A 20,229-nucleotide genomic window follows, 5' to 3' on the forward strand; every position below is an offset into this window, starting at 1 on the left:
AGTTAGTATGGACAGCAACAGGTTGGAGACAGTCATTACTCAAGGGACTGAGTGAGCTGCAACCTCCTTCTACAGCACCCAGCGCGCTGCTGTTCCCAAGAGCTGCAGGGTGGGAGCCGCAGCAGGAGCCAGCCAGAATCCAGTACAGCCTAGAGGCAGGAGAGGTTCAGGCAGTGCTGCCTAGTACAGTGCGAACCACCCCCCCCCACCCCGCTCTGGAGAAGGAAAGAGGAACATTGCACACACTGGCTGCCCCGGGAGCACTCACTCAGGGTTTATACACAGATCCCACCTCCCAAATGCAACCCCAAGCTTCCCTGTGCATTTCCGAGCACAGCACAGCTGGCAGGAAGCACTGGGCGTGTGCCCTCAGTGGGACAAGGCTGCAGGACTCGGGCCATGCTGTCCTGGGGATGCCAAATAGGATGGGGGAGTAGCTGCAGGGGGAAGGGTCACTATGAATCTTGCCATAATAAACTGATGGCTCCATCCAGTGCATGAAGCCCTTGCCAGGGAGGCCACGTTCACTCTGGGAGGCCATTTTCTAGTCTCTGCCTGAGCTTAAGCCATGGCAGGTGCCTGCCGTGGACAGGTCAAACCAGACCTTGGGCTCTACCAATTCCCCCACGGGCACCCAGCAGGCCTGTGGACACTAAGCCAGGTCTCCTGAGTCACAGTCCAGTGCGATCCACTGGCATTTGCTAACTTGAGTGCTTGACTTGGGTTGGGGAGAGGGGCTGTAGTTAGTACATTGGGAGGGGAGTGCCAACTCAGCAATCTATCACTCTGCTAATGGCTTTGTTCTCTCCCTGTAAGAAACTGGGGACTCCAGTATTTATTGTATGCATTGTGGTAACTCCTAGGAACCCCAGTCAGGGATCAGAGACATAGTGTACTGTGCATTGTACAAAGTATAGTCCATGCCCCAGAGAACTCAGGCTGAGCATCAGACAGGATATGACAGGAGCATGGACGAGAGATGGGGATAGCACTGATTGCAGTGACATCCACCCTCCCCCGACTCATGTCACATCAGTATTAGGACACAAGTGACAAGAGATGGAGGGAGTCATTGCAACCAGTAGTAGGCACTTATCCACATCACAAATGCCCCACAGAATTGGTCAGTGATGCACAATGTGGGAATTGAGGGCAGGGCTAGCAGCTGGATCAAGGAGCACTGGCAGAATTAGGTGTCGGGAAGTTTTCACAGGACCTGCCCTTGTCTGTACTATGGTGTAGCTGATGCTTCTCCTTTGAGTTCTGTCTGCAAAGAGTACACAGGAAGCCCTCTGTATTGTAGTCATCACCCCTCAAGAGTAGTGACCATTGAAGCTGTGCATACTGCCTTGATGAGGTACGTCTACACAGCATTCTGGAGCGAGTGGGAGTGAGCCCCACAGCCCGGGTCAACAGACATGGGCTAGGGGGGCTCACGCGAGCACTCTAGAAATAGCTGTGTACACAGAGCACTAAAGTTGCAGCTCGGGCTGGAGCTCATGCTCTGAAGCCCAACCCCCTCCCTAGGCTTCAGAGCACTGGTGAAAGCTAGGTGCTTATAGGTCTGTCAGCCCGACGTTGATCCAGGACACAATACTGGAATAGCAGATATAGGACTCAGATGATAAAGAAAGGAAGGTAATATAATTAATGACAATAAGCACAGGTATATGGAAGACAGATCCTGACTGACTTGGGATCTTGTTTTGATGAGATTACAAGTTTGGTTGTTTAAGGTAATAGTGCTGATGTACTACACTTAGAATGATACAAAATCAACATGGCACACATTATATTGATTAAAAACTGGTTAACTGATAGGTCTCAAAATGTAATTGTCAATAGAGAATCATCATTGAGTAGGGGTGTTTCTAGTGCAGTCCCACAAGGATCAGTTCTTGGCCCTGTGCTATTTAATATTTTTATCAATAACCTGGAAGAAAAACTCATCGCTGATGAAGTCTGCAGATGACACAAAGATTGGCGGGGAGGGGTGAAGCAAGCAGTGAAGAGGACAGGTCACTATAGAGAGTAATCTAAGATGGGCACAACTAAACAGTGTGTGTTAATATAGCCAAATGGAGGAACAAAGGATGCAGGCCATACTGACATGATGGGGGATTCTATGCTGGGAAGCCGCGACTCTGAAAATAACTTGGGGACATCAGGTGGATAATCAACTGAACATGAGTTCCCAGTGTGATGCTGTGGCCAAAAGGGCTAGTGTGAGCCTTGGATGCATGAACAGAGGAATCTCAAGTAGGAACAGGGATATTATATTCCCCCTGTATTTGGCACTGGTGCAAACACTGCTGTGATAATGTGTACAGTTCTGGTGTAGCTGAAGTCGACGCATCTTAGATCGACTTAGAATCACTTACTTCGCGTCCTCGCGGCGTGGGATCGACGGCGGCCCCTCCCCCATCGACTCCGTTTCCGCCTCTCACCCTGGTGGAGTTCTGGAGTTGATGGCAGAGCGATCGGGGATTGATTTATCACGTCTACACTAGACGCAATAAATCAATCCGATAGATCGATCACTACCCGCCAATCCGGTGGGTAGTGTAGACGTGGCCTTAGCCATATACCCTCTTCTCTTCTCTTCTCCCCCTCCCCCCCCAAAAAATGATGTCTTAGAAGAGTTTAGCTTCAGAATCAAGGCTTAGGACCTGAAAGCTCCTGAATCAACCTCTGCCATCAAGGATGGAGTCTGTTGATCAGTCCTGTAGCCCTCAGGATCCCTGCAGCTGCCATCCAACTTGGGTTATATCCTGTGTCTGATTCCTCAAGATTAATGGCTACCTTGTCTGGTGCATGGACAGCTCCTCTATAGACGCCAATAACATGGCCTGTAACATGCCACCTTATTCCTATGGAGCTGATCTGCTGGTTCTGATCAATCCAACAGAAAAACCAGCAGACATTGTTTCCAAATCTGCAACCTCCCTTGTTAGGGGCTCTGGGGATCATCCTTCTAAGAGACAGACCCCAGCTCCACAAATAGCATCTAGGGATGTCTGTATCCTCCCAAATTACTGTGAGTAAGATGTCTGCTGACAAAGACAAAAGACGGCCAATTTCCTGCCTTTCCTCATCACCACCTGAGGAAGCAGTGTGGACCTCCTCCTCTTCCCTGGCGCCTCCAGACTCCAAGAATTTTCAAGGCCTTCTGGGAACCTCGGAGTACAAGAACTGCCCCAGTGAATATCTGACATGTTTGAGCCTAAGCACAGACCCTGAATGGAGGTCATTATCTATGAGGAACTTAAGGAACCACCAAAGGACTCCCCAGCCCAACACTGGGCCCTGTACCTCTGAAAAGGCAGACAAATTCCAGCTGCCCATCAAACAGACTTTGGGGTTTTTCTTCATACATCCACTTCCTAATTCCCTTGCAGTGTCTGCAGCTCAGGAGAAGGGAGAACTAGAGCAAACCTGTAAATCTACTCCTCCTGACGTACGAAGCCAGACTAGATTTACTGGGGAGGAAACTGTATCCTTCTGCAGTTCTGCAGATGAGAATAGCTAACTGTCAGGCTCTGCTAGCGGCATACACCTTCTCCATGGACACAAATCTTCCCCTGAATTCTGAAAAGAAGGCAGAGGAGATGGTGATGGAGGGTCAATGGTCTGATGAAGCACAGGTGCTTATGACACAGAAATCAAGCCCACAACAGAAGTAGTCAATGAGGAAGCTTCATCACATCCTGGCTCCAAGAAGACTGGGGAGTGACCCAGCGCGCCAGCCTGGCCTGGAGCATGGCAGTTCTACAGGGTCCCTCCCATGCTTCCAATTTCCAGAGCAATAATCAGAAAAATAAAACAGGCAATGGCCTGAGGGCTATTGCGAGCCATAAAATAGGTTCATCAGTACTGGTATTCACATCTCCCAGACAGCACCACTTCTCCATAGCCCTGCTTGTCTGGATTATCTCTCCCAGAAACAGGTCACATTGCCCATCTGAAGCCAAAATCTCTACAACTAGGAGACTGCCCGGTGGCAAAACCTGACAGATTGGGACTGGACGTGTGCCTCAACGGGCAGCCAACCTTATCAGAGAGCCATGGACTATCCACAAGGCAAACAGCTGCAGCAGACTGGAGAAAGATGACCTCTGCTCAGAGAGATCTGACTCAATGAGGTTCTGCATTCAAACCTGTTATAACCTTGGAGGTGTACGTGACAGATTTAGAACACATCCCACCAGATTTAAAGCATGCCTCAAAATGAGCAATCTCTCAGTTATGTCTGGCGCCTGCCTAGGATACACTTCCTGAGCTAAAGAATGGAATTTAGGGGACCAGCATCACAGTTCCCCTGAGACCCACCCCTCAGGGTAGTGCTATGGAGAGGGGATCTCTGCTAGCAGTCCTTGAAGGCAAAGAGAGGTTACTTGGGGTAAGTGTGGCTCTCCAAGAAGACTCTCTCTCACTTCTTCAGAACATGCCAAGGGGGACTGCAGCTTGGGTTGGAGCATTTGGTCCCAGGAGAGCATGTGTGCTCCCCAAGAGATGGTTCCCACTTTGACACTAAAGGTTTTGTGTTCCCTGGCTGGTGACACTCACAAGGCGAGCCCAGTTCCTGATGCCTGGCTTCTTTGGATTGGTTAGGGTATCTCTCCACAGAACAAGCTGGGCACAGGCTGAATTACCCGGCTAGCTCTGGGAACAGCAGTAGTGAAGACAATGCAGTGTGTGCTTCAGTGCAAGCAGGAAAGCCTGGCATGGCCCCGAGGCACACACTCCCATGCTGCACTGTTGTTACCCACGCTAGCAGCATTCAGGCCAGCTGGGTAGGTCAGCCCATGCTGGTTACACATACCCTCTGTCACTTATCCCCACCTGACCCATGAAAGGAAGAAAATGGCACCATTGAGCCCTCTCTTTCCTCAGGGTCTTGACAGTCCCTGCTCTTAGCATCAGAGTCACCGCCCCAGAGCCTCTCCTGAGGATTCCCCGCATCTGGCACACTTTGTTGAGGTTGGTAGTGGGGGCAAGGACAGTAGAGAGGTCTCTGGAAACCAAGCACTTCAATCGCTGCTGCGGCCCTGCTCTGCTCCTAGTTCTCAGGCACAAAGGCCCCAACCAGAACACAGCAGAACGAGCTGCCGGAAACACCCGCTAGCAGAAATGGCGTCTAACCTCGGACCCACAGGTCAGGAATGCACAGCTCAGATGCATCTGATGAAGTGAGCTGTAGCTCACGAAAGCTTGTGCTCAAATAAATTTGTTAGTCTCTAAGGTGCCACAAGTCCTCCTTTTCTTTTTTGTGAATACAGACTAACACGGCTGCTACTCTGAAACAGCTCAGAAAATGACAGGCCCGGGACAAGGGTGGGACAGAAGCACACGTGGGTCTCAGCTGATGGACATGTCTCCTAAAGAGGGACAGCAGAGAGGGAGGTGGTTGCTCTCTGGACTGGCACGCTCTCCCTGGATCTCCCACACGTTAGTGACTGAGCAGAGATGCATCCAATGAAGTGAGCTGTAGCTCACGAAAGCTTACGCTCAAATAAATTTGTTAGTCTCTAAGGCGCCACAAGTCCTCCTTTTCTTTGAGCAGAGATGGAGGCTGAAACAGGCTGAGGCAGCGAGAAAGGGCAGCCTGAGCAGAGGGTGCGGACATGGGCTAGCCAGGGAACTTTGGTCTTTCCAACAGCAATAGTCACTAGTCTGAGAAGCTGGGGCAGATTTATTTCTTCCTGGAGCCTCCAGCTCCTCCAGCCAGGGGCTACGTCTCCTCTCTAGACTGGGCTGCAGACACCGTGCCCTCACTCCAAGAAAGGAAAGGGCAGGTATGGGGGTCTCTCCCCAGAACCAGGTGTTTCCTGGCTACCTCCCTGACATGACGACAGGACAAAGCCGGGGGGTTTGCAGCACCCCCCGAAGGTGGTACTGAACCAGTGCTATTCCCCAGAGGCCAGACTGAACAGGGAAAAGCCAGGGCAGCAGAGCTACCATGGCCAGGTTCATTCATTGTGAGGCAGCCTCTGCCCCTTCCGCCAGCACATGGCTCCTTCCAGCCCATTCCAAAGGAGGGGCAACGGGGGGGACATGCAGACGGGTGTCAGGTCATCAAGGGCTAGAGATGCTCCCGGCAGGTTCCCCTTTTGGAATCTGTTTACTCTGCTGCTCCCTCAACCAGAGCAACGGGGAGGGGGAGAGACTCCCCCGGAGAAGTGCTGGGAGCCCCATCGGCCAAACGCTAGCAGCAGATGGAAAGGAGCCAACCCTGCCCCAGTGCCTGGGAGCGGATGGGATCCTACAGCTCGAGGGTCCCAAACCTCACAGGGCTGGGCACCTCACGTACCCTTTGAAAACAGGGAATGTAGGTCAGAGCTCGGCAAACTCCTCACCCAGCCAACTACCCGACCGAGGCCCTTCCAGCCCCAGTGACCCTCACCAGCCTCGTGTGACCACCCTGGCCACCAGTGGTTTCCCCACCACTGCACATCCACCCTTGCTCCCCCACCAACCCCCTGTGACCCCAATGGGTGTACATAAGGCTGGCACTGAGCTGGAGCTGGCTCCATGACTGCAGCTTTCTGAGCCATCCTCCAGGGCACTGACCAGGCAGTGCAGAGCCAGTGCCCCTCAGAGGACGAAACCTGGCACCCAGGCTCCACCCATCTTGATTCAAGGGACCATGGCTCAGAAACTGAGTCCTGCGGACCTGTTGTCCCTAGGACACCGCAACACCAGCCCCAGGCTCCCCATGCTCCCTGGCTCCTAATACTCTTTAGCTCCCCCTGCAGACCTGGGTCCCCAGACTCTCCATACCCTGAACTCCTCCAGCCCCGCAGCCCCCTGTCCCTGGGGTCCCCCCAGGCTTCTCATGGCCCCCAGCTCCTAATGCCCTGTGACTCCCCCACTCCCCATGCCCCGGAGTCCTGTGTTCCTTGCTCCCACACCGCCCCCTGTCCCGTATGCTCCCCCGTGCCCTGCGCTCCCCCAGGGCTCCCCATACTTGCAGCCCCATGTCCCTGTGCTCCCCCCATACCCCTTCACTCCCCCCATGCACCTTCACTCTCCCCGTGCCCTGCGCCCCCATGTCCCTGTGCTCCCCTCGTGCCCTGCACCCCCCTGTCCCAGTGCTACGCCCCGGACTCTCCATACCTGCAGCCCCATGTCCCTGTGCTCCCCCCATGCACCTTCACTCCCCCCAGGCTCCCCCCGTGCCCTGTGCCCCCATGTCCCTGTGCTCTCCTCTGCCCAGCGCCCCCCGGGGAACCCCCGTGCCCTGTGCCCCCCCGGGCTATCCCCATGCCCTGCGCCCCATGTCCCTGTGCTCTCCCCGTTCTCTGCGCTCCCCCGGGTACCCCCTGAGCCCTGTGCCCCCCCGGGTACCCCCTGAGCCCTGTGCCCCGTGCTCTCCCCGTGCTCTGCGCCCCCCCGGGTACCCCCCGTGCCCTGCGCCCCATGCCCCGTGCTCTCCCCGTGCCCTGCGCCCCCCCGGGTACCCCCCGAGCCCTGCGCCCCATGCCCCTGTGCTCTCCCTGTGCTCTGTGCCCCCCGGGTACCCCCCGTGCCCTGCGCCCCATGCCCCTGTGTTCTCCCTGTGCTCTGCGCCCCCCGGGTACCCCCCGTGCCCTGCGCCCCATGTCCCTGTGCTCTTCCCGTGCTCTGCGCCCCCCGGGTACCCCCCCGTGCCCTGCGCCCCATGCCCCTGTGTTCTCCCTATGCCCTGCGCCCCCCCGGGCACCTCCCGTGCCCTGCGCCCCATGCCCCTGTGCTCTTCCCGTGCTCTGCGCCCCCCCGGGTACCCCCCGTGCCCTGCGCCCCATGCCCCTGTGCTCTCCCCGTGCTCTGCGCCCCCCCGGGTACCCCCCGTGCCCTGCGCCCCATGTCCCTGTGCTCTCCCCGTGCTCTGCGCCCCATGCCCCTGTGTTCTCCCTGTGCCCTGCGCCCCCCGGGCACCTCCCATGCCCTGCGCCCCATGCCCCTGTGCTCTCCCCGTGCCCTGCGCCCCCCCGGGTACCCCCCCCGTGCCCTGCGCCCCATGCCCCTGTGCTCTTCCCGTGCTCTGCGCCCCCCCGGGTACCCCCCCGTACCCTGCGCCCCATGCCCCTGTGCTCTTCCCGTGCTCTGCGCCCCATGCCCCTGTGCTCTCCCCGTGCTCTGCGCCCCCCCGGGTACCCCCCCGTGCCCTGCGCCCCATGCCCCTGTGCTCTCCCCGTGCTCTGCGCCCCCGGGTACCCCCCCGTGCCCTGCGCCCCATGTCCCTGTGCTCTCCCCGTGCTCTGCGCCCCCCCGGTACCCCCCCGTGCTCTGCGCCCCATGCCCCTGTGTTCTCCCTGTGCCCTGCGGCCCCCCGGGCACCTCCCGTGCCCTGCGCCCCATGCCCCTGTGCTCTCCCTGTGCCCTGCGCCCCCCGGGCACCTCCCATGCCCTGCGCCCCATGCCCCTGTGCTCTCCCCGTGCCCTGCGCCCCCCCGGGTACCCCCCCCGTGCCCTGCGCCCCATGCCCCTGTGCTCTTCCCGTGCTCTGCGCCCCCCCGGGTACCCCCCGTACCCTGCGCCCCATGCCCCTGTGCTCTTCCCGTGCTCTGCGCCCCATGCCCCTGTGCTCTCCCCGTGCTCTGCGCCCCCCCGGGTACCCCCCCGTGCCCTGCGCCCCATGCCCCTGTGCTCTCCCCGTGCTCTGCGCCCCCCCGGGTACCCCCCCGTGCCCTGCGCCCCATGTCCCTGTGCTCTCCCCGTGCTCTGCGCCCCCCCGGTACCCCCCCGTGCTCTGCGCCCCATGCCCCTGTGTTCTCCCTGTGCCCTGCGGCCCCCCGGGCACCTCCCGTGCCCTGCGCCCCATGCCCCTGTGCTCTCCCCGTGCTCTGCGCCCCATGCCCCTGTGTTCTCCCTGTGCCCTGCGCCCCCCGGGCACCTCCCATGCCCTGCGCCCCATGCCCCTGTGCTCTTCCCGTGCTCTGCGCCCCCCCGGGTACCCCCCCGTACCCTGCGCCCCATGCCCCTGTGCTCTTCCCGTGCTCTGCGCCCCATGCCCCTGTGCTCTCCCCGTGCTCTGCGCCCCCCCGGTACCCCCCCGTGCTCTGCGCCCCATGCCCCTGTGTTCTCCCTGTGCCCTGCGCCCCCCCGGGCACCTCCCGTGCCCTGCGCCCCATGCCCCTGTGCTCTCCCCGTGCCCACGCCGCCGTCTCCCCGCTCGCAGCGCGGCCGTTCACGGCCCCTCACCTGGCCCCGCGGCGCGGCGGAGCGGAGCGGAGCGGGCGGCCGAGCCCAGGCGCCGCGGCAGCTCGGGGACGGGCAGCTCCTGGCGGCCGGGCCGGGCCGTGCCGGGCCGGGGAGGCGCAGCTGGAGGGGGTGGAGCCGGGAGGCAGGTCGGTGCCAAGTGATGTGTCATCAGAGGGGCGGCGGAGCAGGGGTAGCCCGGGCCGGTGGGGATCGTGGGCGGCCGGGGGCAGGCAGGGGGCATGTGCTGGCGTTGTGCTCGTGTAGCGGAGGGTGGGGGCGGGCACGGCAGGCGAGCTCCGGGGTCGGAGAGGCCGGGGCGCTGGGCATTAACGGGGGCTCCTGTGCTGGGCTGAAGCAGGCGCCTAGCTCTCGGGCAGCACTTGGAAAGGGATGTTGAAAAGCTGGAGCGGGGAAGAGACTCGGGGGCTGGAGAAAACCCCCGGCAGGAGTCTCGGGAACTGGCTCCGGGTAGCGCAGCATAAAGGGGATGGACGAAGGGTGGCTTCACCATGGGGTATTAGCACTTTGGCTGGGAGAAGCTCCCAGCCCCTAAGGGCCCTGTAAGGGGGAACGTGAAATCAGACCCTGGCTAGAAGCTGCACCAGGTGTGACGCAGCAGGGAGCGGTGTTACCCTGGGAATGTGGCAGGGGGTTTCATTGGGGACGGGAGACCTGAGAGCCTGTCCCCTGAGCCAGGAGGGGGAGGCGGGAGGTAACACCTCTGCCCGGGGAACTGGACACAGGCTGCAGGAGAGAGCTGGCTGGGGGGGTTGGTTTCAGTTTGGGGCTGGGTGGTGGAACGCAGGGAACCCCAAGGCTGGGGTCTAAGCTCCCTGACCCCCAGAAGGACTTGACTGAGGGGTCCTGGTTGTACCCACAAGTTATGTTTTAGGCTGTGTTCCTATTGTCCAGTAAACCTTCCGTTTTACTGGCTGGCTGAGAGTCACGGTGAATCCCAAAAAGAAAAGGAGAACTTGTGGCACCTTAGAGACTAACATGTATTTGAGCACAAGCTTTCGTGAGCTACAGCTCACTTCATTGGATGCATCCGATAAAGTGAGCTGTAGCTCACGAAAGCTTATGCTCTAATAAATGTATTAGTCTCAGGTGCCACAAGTACTCCTTTTCTTTTTGTGAATACAGACTAACACGGCTGCTACTCTGAAACCGGTGAATCCCAGGAAGAGGGGTGCAGGGCCCAGACTCCTCACACTCCGTGACACCAGGCACACAGGAGAGGTCAGGCAAATTGTTCTCACCCAGGGTGAGTAACTGTTGGAACCAGTTCCCAAGGGAAGGGCGGATTCTCCCTCTTCTTGGTGTCTTGAAACCAGGACTTGAGGCCTGTCTGGGAGGTGCTTTAGCCAAACAAAATTTAGTGCAATTAGGACAGAGGAAACTGGCCCTGTTCTTTGCCCTTTGTTTACAGAGAAGGTCCTATCTGGCCTGCAAAGCTCTGAAGGGCTGAGCAGTGGGGTCTTTTGAGGTAGGCTGGCTGTTTGCATGTGTAACCCACACACCTCCTGGGTGTGGGGCTCTGTCCCATCTAGTGGCACTGAGACCACTTAAAGAGAGAGTATGAGTCTGCTCTACAGCCAGCCATATGGCTTTTAACTCATGCGGTAGAAGCTCATGCACTAAGCTCCAGAAGTCCCAGGTTCAATCCTGACTGCCGACAACCGGGGTCTGTCCGTGTTACATGTGCAGCAGGATAGGGCCTGTGGTGGGGGTTGGGGGTACACAGGTCTGGCCTTGGAAAAGAGCCCCTGCTGGTGGCAGAGCTGGGTGGTTCTTGTGTGTGGTGAAGGCTCCTGCCTCCAAGTCTGGACAGAATAACCCTGCCAAGGAGACTTGGCACATCCAGCCCTGGGTCCAGCTGGGTTGGTGGTTGCCGCACAGTCAGGGCCATAACAGTGCCTGCAGGGGGAGCCCCTTACCATGGCTGTGGGAGTTTGATTCAGAGCTTGGTGCTGCGCAGCCTGGCATGTCCGGATCCCGGGGCAGCGGCATGCAGGGCCCTGCTCACCGCTATTGGGAGTGGTTTGCAGCCCCCATATGTATTAGATTCAGATGTGACAATTCCTTCATAAGGCCTGAAACACCCCCTCCTGCCACGCTTCTGCCTTTGACTCTCTCTTCTCTTCCCTGACTCCCAGCTGCCTCATTCAGTCCCCTCCCCAATCCCTTAGGATTATGACCTGTCTGACAGCAGTGCCTTTAGGCCGGGGAGGATTGAGTTCCCGGTGCTGGGGGCAGCACAGACACAGAGCGCAATGCTTCTTCCCTGGAAGAGCTCAAGGACAAGATGACCAGTGCCATCGGAAGGGTGTCTCAGAGGGCAATCCCCCCAGTTGTTACGCCCTCGCAGACCTTTGCTTTGGTGTGTGTTGGTATGTTTATAGCTTCAGCCTCTACTCTTCAGCCATCCCCTCAGCCCAGCAGTCACTCACTGGTTGGTTTCTTGTAGGTATTATGGCAAAAGTGGGTTGAAGCCACATCTTCCCCATGCTCTGCATTCTCTCCTCTTCTCCCCCTCCCAAAAAACCCTCTTTCTCCTCTTCCTTCTCCACATGCCTGATTGCTGTGGTTATTGGTTTTACAGTAATGCCAAGAGGCCAGGGATCCATCATACTAGGTGTTGTGCAAGCATGTACGGGGACAGTCCCTGCCCCAGGAGCTCACCGGCCACGTGTGAAACGAGAGAGCAGGGGTACAGCAGACAGATGGCAGAGCAGGAGGTGGCAGGGAGATGGAAATGGTCTCGGTGCGGCTGGGGGGTTATTGTAGGCCTGGCGGCAGAGGGAGCTGGATGGAGCCAATGAGGTGGCCTTGCAGAGCTTAAGGGGAGCTCGCCCTGCGTGTAAGGGCAGCCGGGCAGAAAGTGCAAAGGTGGGAAATGCTGCAAGTGCCCAGTGTCTGCTGTCCCATTGGCAGGGCAAAGGCGGAGTTGGCCCAGTGGTGTCTGGGAGATGATCGGGTGGCGGGATGGGACAGGCCGTGGACGTGGAGATGAGGGGTTTGTGTCTGATGTGATGCTGAAGGGAGAACCAGGGGAGGGAGAACTGGGTCAGAGCTATGAGCTAGGTCATGGATCTGTGCAGCAGCATTTGGAACAGACGTGAGTGTGGGGCAGGATGGCCTTTGTCGAGGCTGGAGAGGAGACCATTTCCCTCATGCCCCTGAACCCCATCTTCCCACCACCAGGAGCCCTGAGCCTCCCTGCAAGTTTATTTCTTGTAAGATCCATTGGCTGGAGACGTCCACAATCACTGCTGGGTGATGGGGTTGTGACATCACAGGTAACCCAGCCAGTCATGTCACAACGGGGCAGCTCATTTGCATGCTGCAATCCTGCTAGGGCAGGGGTTCTCAGACTTTGTACTGGTGACCCCTTACACATACCAAGCCTCTGAATGCGACCCCCCCTTATACATTAAGAACACTTCTTTATATATTTAACACCATTATAAATGCTGGAGACAAAGCGGGGATTGGGTGGCGGTTGACAGCTCACGACCCCCCATGTAATAACCTCGTGACCCCCTGAGGGGTCCCGACCCCCAGTTTGAGAACCCCTGTGCTAGGGAAAGTTGCAATGAAAAGTCTTTATCTGCACCACTAAAATCCCCCCTGAGGCTGTGTGAGTGGCTTGTGCTGCTGGGCGGGCTGACGCTTTGCTGGGAGATCTATAGCCGGTGCGTGCACAGCTCCCCCATTCCCTAGCTGAACCATATCCATATGTATGGCAGGGTCTGGCTGCTTCCCTCCTAGTAATGTAATTTAAATGGAAATACAGTTTCACTGGTACAAGGTGTAACAGGCAGTGCAGTGAATTCACCTGAATCTAATTCCAGCAGCTGCTAGAACAGCTGTTTTCACGTGACTGAACTAATCTCATCAAATCCCCGAAGAGATCGGCTTGCTTTAGAAGTGTCCATCCTGTCACATTCCTGCCAAGCCCCAACTTTCCGTGTAACCTCCAGTCTCACCCAGCTCTGCTGGCTGCTCCTTCCAGAGGGGACAAGCCGCATGCACTGGACTCACTGGGGAAAGGGGAGTAGGATGCCCTGCTTGCTAACACCATGGCACTTGGCATTCCCTTCTCAAGGAGCCCCAGGTCAGTGCGCTGCTCCTTGTGCTGGGGCAGTTCCATTCGGAACCACAGGCCAAGACAAGTTTCAGAGTAGCAGCCGTGTTAGTCTGTATTCGCAAAAAGAAAAGGAGTACTTGTGGCACCTTAGAGACTAACAAATTTATTAGAGCATAAGCTTTCATGAGCTACAGCTCACTTCATCGGATGCATCCGATGATCAGACATTATGCTCAGGCCAAGACAGTCTCTGTCCATGAGCTGCTGATTAGTAACAATACTGTCGGGTCTCTCTTGAGGCTCTCTTGAGCCTGGGCTTGCAGGCAAGTAGGATAGATGAGAATGCGAATTTCCAGTCTGCCCTATGTCACATGCTCACTGTCTCAGAAAGACCCCTTGCTATGCACGCTGTGTGTCACGTGCACTCCCAAGCAAAGTCCTGGGTATGGACTGGACGCAGCCTGGGCTGAGCCAACAGCTTGTGTGCAGCCAGGAGACATTCATTTCAAACTCTGCAGGCAAGTCATGCTGCTAGGACTGAAGGAATATGGATCACGAGGGGCAGCTAATGACCCTTGTGCCAATGCAGGACTCTCTCTGCAGTTTGCCCTAGCAAGGCTCTGCGGTGTCTTTGTGCAGGTGCTGCTGACACAGCTGTGGGCCAGTGGGGGACACAGCTCCTGGCTTGTCATGTTCACTCTTTCACTTTTATGCTAACGGGATTGATTTTTATTCATTTACTGTTTAGCTGGATCAGTTTCTGGGTCCTTGGCATGTTTTTCAAACCTCCCTGTGTCTTTGGATTCACTGCACCTGCTATGTGGTAGTTCTAGCCACTGAACGGAGCACTGCGGAAAGGTGCTGTGTGGAACAGACCCTGCTCCGTAGAACAGGACCCTTCATTGGCAGGGCAAGGAGCCCCCAGCACGCTGCTCCCCAGCCTTAGCTGTGCCCTGGAGGGACTGTCTTTTGGAGCTTGGTCTCCCGCGCTCAGTCACTCCCTGCTCTCTCTGCTGAGACTGCTAATGAGGGGCCACTTAATGCCGTTTGTGATGTGTCACCTGCCTTCTAGGTCATCCTGTGCACACTCCACTTCACCAAAATCACAAGTAGCCACCAGATGGCAGCACTGTCCCATCACGGCTGACCGGAGGTCAGATTTCCAGCAGTTCTCAAACTGTGGCTCGGGACCCTGTTTTAATGGGATCGCCAGAGCTGGTGTTAGACTTCCTGGGGTCCGGGGCAAAGTCGAAGCCTGAGCCCCACCGGCAGTAGCCAAAGCCAGAGGGCTTCAGCCCTGAGTGGCAGGGCAAAGGTTACAGGCGCCCTGCCTGGGGCTAAATCCCTTGGGCTTCGGCTTTGGACCCCCGACCCTGGGTCGTGGGGCTCAGGCTTTGGCTTTGGCCCCCTGTCCAAGGCAGTGGGGCTCAGGCAGGCTTGGGCTTTGGTTCCGCTCCCGGGGTCATGTAGTAATTTTTGTTGTCAGAAGTGGGTCATGGTGCAGTGAAGTTTGAGAACCCCTAGATTAGACCTAGCAATGAAATATTCCATCCCCAACCCTCCCCCCCGCAGCCTGGGGCTAGATTGGAACTAGTGTCCCTTAGATGGGAAAGGCCTCCTAGCTACCTCTCCATCCCCGCTGGCCACTGTCTCCTGGTGACTGGTTAGGCCCCATTTTCATGGTGTTTCGCTATCGAGCTGGATGAAATGTGGGGTATAGGGGGCTTCAAGCCCTCCAGCATTGTGGGCAGTTCTCACACTTGGGTGCAGTGGGCCCCAGCAGCCCCCAGCCCTTTGAAGGCAAAAGGGGGTGCACGTTCATGCACATGGTGGTTGGTATGAAAGTGGGTCTGAGGACAGATGGGTCAGTTTTCATTGGCAGGGAACCTTCCCTTTGAGCCTTTGCAGCGTGAGCCCGTCCCTGGATCAGAAACTGCCATAACTCTGATCCCATCCCTCACGTGGCTCTGTTTCCCCTGCCCGGCAGAGCTGTGTTGCCTGTACTGGGTTGTTGTGGGTGTGTGGGGCTCTACCCCCACATCAGACAAGCAGTGTAGAACCCAGGGACACGTTCTCCTGTCTGGGAGAGAGCAGACTGGGGCTGGGGCTTGGTGCACAACTGAGGGGAGGGATATTCACCAGAACTTAGGCTAGTGTGTGTGAGGGCTGAGCCATTCCTGGGGTGAGATGTGCTTAACGCCTGTGGGGCAGGCACACTGGGCAGTGCTCACTCTGTGTCCAGCATCCCTTGGTACCCATTACTGGCACTGTAGCATCTAGTTCTGTTGTCTAAGGAGATCGTGTGGGGCAGGGCATGGGATGGGGAGCTCAGATCTGCTATGCTCTCTGGTGTGACTATGGCAGCTCCCTGTCCTATTCTGCCATTGGGAAGGAGGGAGGATGAAAGTGGAGTTTGGCCATGGATGGGCTGCTCTGTGCCAGCAGCAGGGAAGGTGACTTTCTCTCAAGCACTCCCTCGTGTGCACCTCCAAGGAAACCCAAGTGTTGCTTGGGGTCTCCTGAGGATCATCCTCTGGATACAGTCAGCTGGGGTTTCCAAGGATCACACTCTGCCCAGCTTCCATTGCTAGTTCAGCTATGGATGTGGTTTTAATGTAAATTACTTGCTGAGCTAACCATAAACCTTGGCTTTAAAAAGCTATGCATATTTAATTCTGTGGTGGTGTTGGCCTGACGTCCGTGGTAAATGAAGTCCTCTGTTCGAACTGGTATCCTACAGGTGAAAGGCTCTGTAGCACATTAGCCATGTCCCAAGCCATCCAGTGCCATAAGCACTAAAGCTACACCTCGGAGCATGGGGCTGCTGCCTGGGGCTTGTGACAGTTCTTGGGGTACCCAGGATTGTGAGTCACCTTGTTCCTCACTGCCTCTAGCGAGGGGTAGCTGTGACGGGGTCCCCAGGGTGAAACCTGGGCTGTGGAACTGCTGAGCCCTCCAAACCCCCCAGCCTGGGCTGTCTCTCACACTGTGATGCTGCGTCAAGCTACAAACCTCTGACAGACTGTGCACTTACACAGCCAGCCACAGGCAGGGACACACCCAGCTGAGGTACTTGGATGATTTCCCAGCCACTCATGGATAAGGCTGCGTTTTAGTCATGGATATTTTTAGTAAAAGTAATGGACAGGTCACAGACAGTAAACAAAAATTCACGGCCTGTGGCCTGTCTAGGACTTGTACTATATACCCCGAACTAAAACGTGGGCCGGGGTGCTGCGGGGGGCGTCCCGGGACCCCCTCTGGTGTTGGGGGGGGCAGGCGGTAGCGTGTGGCCCGGGACCCCCTCTGATGCTGGGGTGGAGGGTTGGCAGAGCTGGCAGGCTCCCTACCCGACTCCGCGTGGCTCCCTGAAAGCAGCTGGCATGTCTCTGCAGCTCCTAGGGAGAGGGAAGGCCGGGGGCTCTGCACGCTGCCCTTCCGTGAGCACAGGTTTTGCAGCTCCCATTGGCCAGAAACTGCAGCCAATGGGAGCTGCAGGGGCAAGCAGGCAGGGGCAGCATGCAGAACCCCCTGTCCCCTCTGCCTAGGAGCTGCAGGGCCATTCTGGCCGCTTCAAGCCCCCCCCCCCACGCCCCCATGAGATAAGCACCACCACCCCCTACTCCAGCCCTGAGCTCCCTCACACATCCAAACTACTGCTCTGTGTGTGTGTGTGGGGGGGCACAGTGGCCTCAGACTGCCCCAGCAACAGCCGGCGCAGCTGGCCCAGGGGCTGCCTGAGCTGTTCGGGCAGCCCCGGAGCCAGACACACCGGCTGCTGCAGAAGTCACGGAGGTCCCAGAAAGTTACGGAATCTGTGACCTCCATGACAGACTCTCAGCCTTACTCACGGACCATCAACAAGGAGGCTCCAGCCAGTTCCCCCAGCTGCCCAGCCATGCACCCCAGAACTGCACTGGTCAGAAGCCTGGCCTGTGTAAGTTCATTACCTAGTTCGCCACTGCGTCAAAGGAAAGTGGACATGCACCAGTCTTTGTAACCTAAGCAGATTCCCCAAACACTTTAGACAAACTCGCTGGTAAGGATAGAGCATTAAAATAAGTTTATTAATGACAGAAAGAAAGATTGTAAGTGGTAGGCACAAAGTCCAAGTTAGTTACCTTGAGAAATAAAAATAGAAAAGCGCATTCTAAATCCAAAACTTTTAGTCTAATTAAGAGTTGAATCAAACAGTTTTTCTCACCTTGACAGCTGGTACAAGCAGGTTATAGATCCTCAATACATAGACTGGACCCTTTTCCAGCCTGAGACCAAACTCCCCAGTTCTAAGTCTGTGTCTTCCACGTGTCCCTCCAGGTGTTGAGATGGCAGGGGGTGGGGGGAAGAGAGAGGCCAAATGATGTCACTGTCTCTCTTTTTATACCTTCTTCCAGCTGCTAGAAAATCCTGCTGTGAGTGGGGGTCAGGCAGTCCCCATTGTGTATGTGCTGCCTTCGAGATGGGTCACTTGGTGATTATGTTCCCTCTGGGGAACCTGGTATTGGCCACTGCGGAGACAGGATACTGGGCGAGATGGACCATTGGTCTGACCCAGTGTGGCCATTCTTATGTTCCCTTGTTGTAATTGTAACACATACAGCAATACTTCATAACGTCACATACCATGTTAGCACATACTATCCACCAGGTTATTAGTGTTCAGCCGATCCAGACTTACAAAATGATACCTTACAAGGCACCCTTTGTACAAAACATCATAATCCTATCACAGTGGAGAGTATGGGGGTTCCAGGGAGTTACTTTGAGGTATAGAGTGCCAGCGGCCTTACCCAGGGTGGCTGGGTGTCAGATCCCTAACACTACCAGCCTGTGAGCCACTCAAGTACTGTCCTTTGGGGTAGATCAGCCCTGACTTCGTAGTGCAGGTGCACCCCAGTCCCTGACTCACTTTGAAGCCCTTCCCCTGTGATATCCAGCCCCTGACACTGGCTGCTCACAGGAATCCCAGCTCCTCTGCCACAAAGGGGAGCAGCATGCCCCAGTTTCCCAGTTTTACCTTCAGTCGTCGCTCCTGTAAATCACACAGCATTTGTGAGCACTTGTAATAAAACAACAGCAGGTTTATTTAAGAACAAATAGAGATTCAACTAGACATGCGAGAGTGGTGGAAACAAATGGTTACAATACAAAATCTCATACCACAAACTGAGGCCTGCATTTATCAATAGGTACAAAGGGTACTGGGGTACTAGGTAGTATCTGCTACCGACCACCAAATCACATTAGGAACCAGGATGATGGCCTCCTTACGCACCTGTCTATAATGTGTAGGCAACAGAAACACTGTGATCCTGGGGGTCTTATGCTGGAGGATGAAAACATCCTTGGAATTTTTAAACATTGTAGATGATATTTCCTAACTCAAAAAATGTTGCAGCCAATGTGGGGGAATTCGTTATTCGACCTTGTTCTTGCAGATAAAGAACTGATTGCAGAACCAAAAATTAATGGTAACTTAGGTACAAGTGCTCATGACTTGATCACATTTATAATGTCCAAGCAGAATAAAGTCGAGACCAGTAATAGATATACTTGGTGCTTTAATAGGGCCAGTTTCACAAAGCTGAAAACAATTATGAGGCAGATCAGCTGGGAGGAAGAATTTAATCAGAAAAATGTGAATGATAATTGGGAATAGTTTAAGAACATCTTACTAAATGCCCAAAAACCCACAGCCCCACAACTGAGGAAGAAGGCTGTGCTGCTTAAAAAAAACAACCTGGATTAGAGGGGAAGAGAAGGCAGTTTAAGTAGATAGATGATTGATTAAATAGATAAAAAGGGGAAGTTGATAGTAATGAATATTAATCAGAAGTTAGACATTGTATCAACTGATGAGGGAAGGCAAAGGACACAAGGCGAACTTTATGGCCAGCAGAGTTAAGGACAATACGAAGGAGTTTTTTAAATATATTAGGAACAAAAAAGTGGTATTGGTCTGTAGATGAACCACTAGATGGGAATTGTAGAATTATCAATAATAATGTGGAAAAAGCAGAAGTGTTCAATAAATATTTCTGTTCAATATTTGGGGAAGAACAAATGACGCAGTCTCATCATATGGTGATAACACTCTTTCCATTCCATTAGTATCACTAGAGGATGTTAAACAGAAGCTGCTAAAGTTAGACATTTTAAAATCAGTATGTCCAGATAACTTGTATGCAAGAGATTTAAAAGAGCTGCTTGAGGAGCTCACTGGACCGTTAATGTTGATTTTCAATAATGTTGATTTTCTTGGAGCACTGGGGAAATTCCAGAAGACTGGAACAAAGCTAATGTGCAAGTTTTAAAAAGAGTAACTCGGATGACCCAGGTAAATTATAAGCCTGTCAGTACTCCTTTTCTTTCTGTGAATTCAGACTAACACGGCTGCTACTCTGAAGTTTGACACTGATCACAGACAAGATAGTGGCACAGCTGCTACTGAAGTCAATTAATAAAGAACTAAAAGAGGCTAATGTAATTAACATGGGCTTCTAGAAGGTAGATCCTGTCAAACTGACTTGATTTTTTTTATGAGATTACAAGTTTGGCTGATAAAGGTAATAGTGGTGATGTAATGTACTTCCGTAAGGCATTTGACTTGATAACGTAAGACATTTTGATTAAAAACCTAGAACAATGTAAAATTAATTATGTCACACATTAAATGGATTAAAAACTAGCAGTTCTTCAAGAGTGTCCCTGTGGGTGCTCCACTTCAGGTTCATCTGTGCCCCGTGTCTTTGATCAGAGATTTTTGGGAGCAGTGTCTGTTCAGCTTGCACGTGTCCCCCACACCTGCACCAAGGCTATCTGGGGCTACGTGGGTAAATTGCCCTCAATTCCTTCTCAATAGCCTTCAGCCTGAGATGGGACCTACAGCTGTGCCCGTTCTCTGCTAGTATTCAGAAGTTGGTTAGTATATAGTGTTTGTAGTTGTTGGATAGCTG

General features: G+C 55.0%; 2 protein-coding genes and 1 long non-coding RNA gene across 9 annotated transcripts in view; 2 read left to right on the forward strand and 1 right to left on the reverse strand.

The window, feature by feature from the left end:
• LOC119854625 (INSYN2B protein-like) overlaps window positions 1-9,415 on the reverse strand; it is a 37,034-nt gene extending 27,619 nt beyond the window's left edge. The window contains exon 1 of one of the 2 annotated variants that reach the window (XM_038399406.2): window positions 9,184-9,415. The gene's annotated coding sequence lies outside the window, so the exon portion shown is untranslated. The remainder of the gene's footprint in view (window positions 1-9,183) is intronic. The other variant, XM_038399408.2, reaches the window with a different exon arrangement.
• LOC119854624 (dedicator of cytokinesis protein 2-like) overlaps window positions 1-20,229 on the forward strand; it is a 337,122-nt gene that overhangs the window by 218,710 nt on the left and 98,183 nt on the right. The gene's annotated exons all lie outside the window — the stretch shown is intronic.
• Window positions 5,393-19,020, forward strand: LOC122459779. The gene is made up of 3 exons (XR_006280682.1): window positions 5,393-5,403; window positions 10,613-10,617; window positions 18,718-19,020. It is a non-coding gene; the product is annotated as an uncharacterized LOC122459779 (long non-coding RNA).

The sequence above is a fragment of the Dermochelys coriacea genome, chromosome 4 (assembly GCF_009764565.3).
Source record: "Dermochelys coriacea isolate rDerCor1 chromosome 4, rDerCor1.pri.v4, whole genome shotgun sequence".
NCBI classification, from domain to species: Eukaryota; Metazoa; Chordata; order Testudines; family Dermochelyidae; genus Dermochelys; species Dermochelys coriacea.